This window comes from Triticum aestivum, chromosome 3D (genome assembly GCF_018294505.1).
Source record: "Triticum aestivum cultivar Chinese Spring chromosome 3D, IWGSC CS RefSeq v2.1, whole genome shotgun sequence".
In the NCBI taxonomy this organism is placed as follows: Eukaryota; Viridiplantae; Streptophyta; class Magnoliopsida; order Poales; family Poaceae; genus Triticum; species Triticum aestivum.
The window spans coordinates 6,977,642-6,985,681 of record NC_057802.1 but is presented as its reverse complement, the minus strand read 5'-3'; positions in this window follow the sequence as shown (position 1 = coordinate 6,985,681).

Genomic DNA, 8,040 nt, shown 5'->3' with positions numbered 1-8,040 from the left:
CACATGTAACATGTAATACCCGTGTTTATTAGTATAAATAAGATCTTGTATTTTGGTAAATTAACAAAATTAGCAGAATGTTGGAGTAGTAATTATAAGCTTAATTAGATAAAATCAATCATTGGCAATCATTGGTTAGTACCAAGTAAGAGTAGTCAACTTAATTCCTTAGTGTGGAAGGATATGCATTACAAGAACATGCTTGTAGAGCCTTCGAGTAGGAGGGCCATGTGTGGGTGTGGTACAAGATATTTAGCAGCTCAAGTTTGCACTTATCTGTAGCATTTAATGCTCTGTTGGAGTCAGCTAGGCACGTGTAATGTAAAAGTACAAACAGCTGTAAAACTAGAGACACCGAGGCTGCTGAGTTACACTTATCCAGCTCCATTCCCTACCCTACCATGCCTATAAATAGATGGGCAAGAGCACGCTGTAGTACTCATCCCAACATACAAACCAGTGCACTAGCTAGCTTTGCATGGAGTAGAATCACACTGATCGGCAAGAGCGCTCGGAGGAAGCAGCGAGCCAGCGAGTCAGGCAAGCATGCGTTCCATCTAGCCTTTCTAGCTGTCCTATTCCTTGTTTGTCTCACTATTCATGCCATGCTCTACATCTAGTAGTACTTCTCAAGCTCTATAATGTGCACTGTTCGTATGATTTGATTCCTGTACATCTCTTGAAGCTAGCATGCATACCACAGTACTACCTTTTTGGTTTATGATCACGGTGGAGAAATCATTGGTACATGCATGTGAGCACATGGATTAATGGCTCATGCATGGATGGTTGGTTCTGTGAAAAGCCTAGAGATATTTATCTTGGTCTTGCATGTATTTCCTCTTGCTAATCTTTGTCTAGTAAATTTTATAAAAATATGGTATCACGACGGCAGACGTATTGTACCGGTCACAGTTCAGGTATGGGACTGTCTGAGTTCTCCGCTAAGAACGCCACTCGTTCGGAAGCGTGTCGATGATGGATCCGTAGGAGCGATCGACACTAGTAAGTCGAGTGGTCGGTTCTTGGGGGAATAAAGAGCTCTGCTCTACTAGCGCCTGTGTGGTTCTAGTCGAGGCTGTCGACGTCAGAGTACCCCTCTTAAGAGCATAAAAGTGTGAAATTTCACCCCTGTGACTCCCGGGTTGGGAAGTTTGCGGTCATATGTGATGCCAGTTATTTCTTTTCTTTTCTTTAAATTAATCTCCATTATCTTCCTGTGCCATCAAACTCTTTTTTTTACAACTAGCCCTTGTGTTTTGTCACTTTTGCCGAGAGAAGTTCCTTTGTATCCGTGTGCTTGCTGAGTATGAGATCATACTCATTCTTGCTATTGTTGTTGATTTTGCAGAAGTAGCAAATGATGGATGTGCTGATGAGAATGATGAACAGTAGGAGTAGCTCTACGGGTTGGGAATAAATAAAGGAGTTGCATGTATCATAACCTTTGTAATAGCTAGTAATGAATAAAGTTGGCTCTTCTGCATATTAGAAAATAATTTGTTTACTAGCCTAACATGCTTATAAATCAGATTTATAAGCATGTGGCGATTGTCACGGCTAAGACTCACTTGGGGCGTGACAATTTTATTGGCATCAGAGCCAGGGTTTAGGAAAAAAAAGAATAAGAGGAAAAAAAGAATAAACACTAATGTGGGTTTAACTAAGGGGATGGTCTAGGCACGTAAAAGTAGGAATTTATGATTAATTGAATGCTTATTTTTCTGTGCTTAATTAGCATGTTTGATATGTAGTCTGTATTTATTTTTGAACTAACTGTGTGCTGAAAGCAGGGATGGATGAGTATACAATCTTTCAATGTATATCTCAAGGATTTACTTTCTAACGTGCAATTTTTGTGTTTGTCTACATGTCGGAGTTTTTCTGTGTTAACACAAGTATTGCTCGAAGTTTTATACATAGTACTTTTGTATATAGTAATTTGTTATAGTATAACATCTATTTATAGTAAAAAAGTTACTTATTTATACTCGACATTAATATAACTTAATTTTTACTATATACAAAATAATACATAATAATAGTATTAAATATTATGACACAATGTTGACATTATATGCAAAATAAACTTGTACTAAATATAAGACATATGTTGTGTGAAAAAGTTGTGTTGTTTCCTTCTCAATGCACATGCCCTTCAAAACACTTAGCTATATATACCAACTTCCCGCTGATTAGATATTAATAAATAAAAGGTAAAATCATATTGTCTTCGTAGATTAATTTGTGCCACTTAGATCAACTACAGACGTATCTATTTGCTGGTGTCCCGGTGTCTTTAAATAACATGGTAAAGATCTCTAAGTTAGCAGAGGTTTCTAGAGTGCATGAGTGTCTGTTTTAGGTATAAATAAATAGAAGTAATAATTATCAATGTGTGAAATTGATAATTCCAAAATATATAAAAATTTTAGGTGTTTTTTTCCTTGACTCGTTAACATTGATCATTTGTTCGTTCTTTTGTGGCCATATGTTTTTCACATTTGTGGTTTCAACCGTCAGCTATCATCATAATGCTTAATTTGCTTTTAGTACCGACACATCATCTGGACATCTCAACTTGCATAAAGTGTGGTTAATTCTTTTATCTGTTTTATATGCGGTTTGCATAGTACACAAATTTGTGCATCCAAGTTTCTTCTTGGTTTGATATGCATTTGGGATAAGAATGTACAATCCAGCCCCCAAAATAACACCGACTTGCACCTAACTTGCTCAAAAGTAACTCAAATTGTCATAAGTTGTGCATTAACCAATTTGAGTACGGAAATCATGCATGAATTTTCTATATTTGTTGCGTGGTAACGACGTTATATTTGTTGCATCCATTTCAATTGGTTTTGGGATTTCCCTTTCTCTTTTCTAGTTTCTGTTTTTAATTTACAAATATAATTTTATACATGAATAATATCAATGTACACTGTTTTTTTTAGAGAGGTAAATACATCACTGGTGCTTGAAGTTGGCATGAATAACCTTGAAGTTGGTCGGATCTTTTAGTTCAAGTATTACCGGTGGTGTATTTGCCTCTTTTTTAAGTACACGATCAACTTTTGCAATACACAACATACATTTTTCAAATTGACAACGAATATTGTGATGTGAACCGGAAAGGTACGGGTGAAAGGGCTTATTAAGTCCTGCGCAGCCGCCTCCTTGCTTCTCGCTACAGCCATTACTTTTTGCTTGGAATTAGTGCATGGGGAAGTGGGGTCGAGTGGAAGTCGAAAGACTAGAATTCTCCTTGGCTTCTTGGACTACCACGCGACCAGGAGTATATATACTACTGGGTACTCTAGCGACCCAAACGTTCAGCTCCAGTGCCAACTGCCAAGCAAAAGCTAGACTAAAAACGGAAGATCTCCAAGTCCAAGATGACCAGGCGGGTGCCGGGGAAGGAGGAGGCCAGCAACGCGACCATGGATCTGGTAGCTTTCAACTGCCCCAGATGCTCGCAACCCCTCAAGCCTCCAGTCTACCAGGTTCGTGCCGTGCGTATCGCTGAAAGAAAATCCAACATCGACTGATCGATCGGCATCTTCACCCGAATTCGTTTCGTTTCAATTTGCTGCTGCAGGACACGGCTGGGAAGCTTGTATGCTTTTGTTGCTACGACGAGGTTACCAAGATGCCACATTTTGGTCCGTCGCCGGAGTATAGTCGCTGCTTCACGGTGGAGCGCATGCTGGAGTCGGTCCGGGTCCGGTGCACCAACGCCTCGCGCGGGTGCGCCGCCATGACGCCGTACCACCGATGGGCCGATCACGAGAGCAGCTGCCCCCATTCACCCCAGCCCCCGCCCCCAAGCGTGTTGAGCGCGGCGGAAATCTCAACGACCTATTATTATCCTGCTTCCCCCTTTGGTCGGGAGGAATTGTATTGGAACTAGATGATGTCTCGCGCGTTGCTGCGTGAACTGTTAATAAATAATTTGACGATGTTTTAAAACATGAGAAAATTTATGAAACATAGTATAATTTGATGACAATTTTTTTGAAAGATGTATTGTTTAGGGCATCTAAGAATATTAGACAAAAAAATGAGTGTGAGTTTTGTTCTGTTAATTTATTGACAATACAACTTTGAGTAGAGATAGTGGAGACATCTCCACCCTTGACTAAACCTAAAACAATGTAGCAAATACAGATGTGCATTCATAAATAAAAGTTGGTCGCATGGAAAAAAATGTGAGTTACCTCATAATTTGATTTTCTATATAAAAAAGTCGCTTATAAATCATGAGGCCTGCTGTTGGATAGCAAGAGAAACCTAGAATGACGTGGCTGCTTGAGAGTGCACAAAAAAATAATTAATGGTTAGCATGTGCTTGAAGAGTTAGTGGGAGTATGTGCATGAAAAGTTAGTGGGAAAGAGTTTTTAGATGGTGGACCTACTTGATGATGTAGATACGTTGCATGTCAAGATAAATAGGATAGTGGGGATGATTCTCTTAGGTATATAGGATTCTTTTAAGACTGGTTGGTGTGCTACTCCGCCATTGGGGCTTTATTAATTTAAGCCGGACGCATATGGCGTCTTCGTTCTAAAAAAAGGTATATAGGATTCCATATGATATGATTTCTATAGGAAAAAAAATTCTTTACAACCCTTTGATTTGTAGGCATGGAAATTCTTTCTATCCTCCGGCATTTCACAAGGAAACAAACATTAGGCTAGACTCAATGAAAAAATCCTATGAAAAGTATCTTCTTTTCTATTCATATTCATAGGAGTGGCACATATACCCGTGCGCTGCAACGAGAAAAAATATAGTATGCATTTAAATTTAGTGAAAAATATATGTGCAAGCAAAACCTGTGTGCACGCGAAAAAGGAAAATTTAGCTTCTCAGTTTTGCCGCTTGTGAAGTAATCAATCCGTTATTTTTCCCTTCATTGATAGAAGACATTTAGGAGTTTCATTACTTCATCGTACGCCAGAGACGGCCCTTTAATTATTCAATCTATCTTTTCTTTCAATCGAGGGGATTTTATGGTATGAAGTTTCTGAATATTCTAGCAAACATGAACCATTTTTTTAAATTCTAAATATTCTTTTGAAAATTAAGTACACTTTTGGGAAAACGTGAACAAAATTTGAAAGAAGAACATCTTTTAAAATTTGAAAAAAAAATTGGAAACATCAATTTCTTTTTATAAATATGCACATTATAAAAAAAATATTTTCCGTGATGACCTGAACGAGGACGGCTGCTAGCACGTGGTGGCCAGGCGCTACATCGTTGAAGATTGGCAATGAGCTGGCAAGGCGTGCATGTTTTGTGTGAGATTTGTTAATAGAAAATTGGAGCAAGTCCGATGGAAAAGCATGCAGGATTTGGATTGCAGACGCACTGGTTAAAGGTTTGGGCAATCTTGAATAGAAGAACGAATCTTTGTGTTCGGTTTGCTGATGGCACCTTAATTAGGATTGTACTGTGAGGATTGCAGTATCCAACATGGCTGGGCGCAGTGCCCAGGCGGGACTTGTTCTGAAAAAAAAGGGTCTGCAGCATACACACCGAAGTACTAGCGGTCAAGTCTGCAAGGATAGTTTTCATGTTGGTAAGTTTGCGGAAGTGCTCGGAGTGTGTACGACAAAGGGACGGGCGACATGCGTATAAGGGTTGGAGAAGTTTGGATCATGTCGTGGCAAGATCATGCATACGCAGGGCGTCAAGCAATGCACGGAGATATGCGGGGCGGACACGGCGCAGGGTGAAGCATGGTTGCGTCGGACATACACGGCTAGTGTCGGACATGACAGTCTGATGGGTCGACAGGGATGTCGGTTGGACAGAAGGTGGCGGTGATTTCAGCAACAACGACATAGGAGCGTGATGCTGAAGGTGGCCAACTTCTGGGGCGTGAAAACATGTGGTGCAGGCCTGAGGGCTTGTGCGGCTTCAACAGACTATGACGCGGTGTTGATTCAAGATGGTGCACACATGAGAGAGTTTAAAGTCAACAAGGCGTGGGGTAGCAAGGCGCGGCTACATGGAGTCATGTTGAAGGTGGAGCTGGAGTCTAGCGAAAGATTTCACTCTATGCTGATAGAGGGGCTACGGCGCAAGGATCCGGAGAATCGTAGCCTATTTCAGCGGGAATGCGAGAGACACATGGTTCAGACTGGGTACCTGTGGTCTGATGGAGACATGATACTCGGCATCGGTCGGTGATGATCGACGGTTCTCTGCAGTGGGGGTTGAGGCAGTGGGGGGCTAACTACCCGGAAGACTCGACCAGGACAGCAGAGGCTCGACGCGGTGATAGCGGCGAGGCGTGCGGTAAGCACGGGACACGGCGACAGGCCAAGGCACTGGTGGTCAGACATGTGGCCAGACAAATTGTGCAGGGGGTGCTAAAGTAGTGTTGACGAGTACCGGATTCAAGTTGGTCACTGGGTCTATCTGTGCCAGAAGATGGACAGGAGTTGACCATGGAGAATCTGAGAAAGTGACGGAGAGTCTGAAATTGTCAAAAGCTGAGAGAGTACATGGCCATATATTCTGTGGTGTTCGGTACACATGGCAAAGTGAGGATGACAAATACAGAAGGAGGCGGAGTGCTATAGCTGTGGGACATGTAAGAGACTATCCGGAAAAAGGATGAGACAACTGTGAACTTGACTCAGGGTGACACAGGGCGACGGTGAAATTCCTTCAAGTTTCAGACAACAGTCAAGAAAGAGCGGTGACGTTGAGTTCAGGTAACTCTTATATGTGACGTCCAATATGTGAGTTGTTCACTTTCACGCAGATCAGTTATCGGTGTGATGGCGTTGAGAGGATACTCCGGAGGTTGGGACCACAAAGTAGAGTAAAGAGGAACTTAATTTTGCTCGACTGTTGACTGCGAAGAAGACAAGAAGGGACTACAGTTGCAGGTGGAGTCATATGAAGTCTGGGAGTAGCAGTGATGCTCATGGCATATCTCCATTCCAATGTACATGGAGGTTCGACGCATGTATGAATCCAAGATGGTGAAGAATATTCGCCAAGGTGGAGTTTGTTAGAGTTGTGTCGAATATTGTTGTACAAGGTAGGTTACAGTTGGACTTGGTTTTGAACTGTGTGTAGATAGGGTAGGAGTTGTGTCCTAATAGGACACTTGTATCCTAGGCCTCTCATATATAGCGAGGGTAGACACATGATGTAACATATATGCCAACATAATAGCACAGGCACGCAGGGGTGCCGACGGCGTGTGCCGGTGTCCGGGCGGCCGGGGTGCGCTATTGTAGCGGTGTCATGGGGAGGAGCGCCCGTAGTCAGGCCTCGGGGATGTAGCCATATCAGTGAACCTCATTAAAAAATCTCGATGTCGTGCTTGTGTGATTGCTTGGTCCTTGGTAGATTGACGATGCACCTCGTTTTAATTCTAACAGAGTCTATTAGCTGAATTGCTCCACCGCAAACGAGCAATCGGATTCAATCTTCACATTGTTGCACCCCAAATTTGCCAACATGTGTATTCCATTTCTAATTGCCATGAGCACCGCTGAATCAACATCTCGGATATGCGGAAGAAACCAAGGCAGTGCCGCTAGAAAGTCTCCCCATTCATCACGCACGACAGCACCGCAGCCTCGAGATAAAGTATCCACATGAAATGATGCATCTACATTAACCTTGGCCAGTCCATGAGACGGTTTTTGCCGCATATGTTCTTTCTTCCGAGTCAGGAGCTTTGGAGACATTGATTTGATGTAATATGTAGCTAGGACACGAATAGACAATGTCGTTTTCTCATGATTTTGAATCACGATTCCTTTCACAAGTTGCCGTCGTTGCCACCAAAGGTACCATGCCGGCACAACAGCCAGATCAACCACAGGTAGTCCGTCTGAGACAACATCAAGCTTTGATAAGATCTTCATAGTGACTGAGTCTGGTCTGTCCGCATCAGTTGCTCTTTGAATGGCATTTAGAAGTCCCAGCTGAGACCACACTTCTTTCACACAACGACATTTGAAGATACAGTGCTGCAAGTCTTCGGCACCCACCAAACATCATGGGCA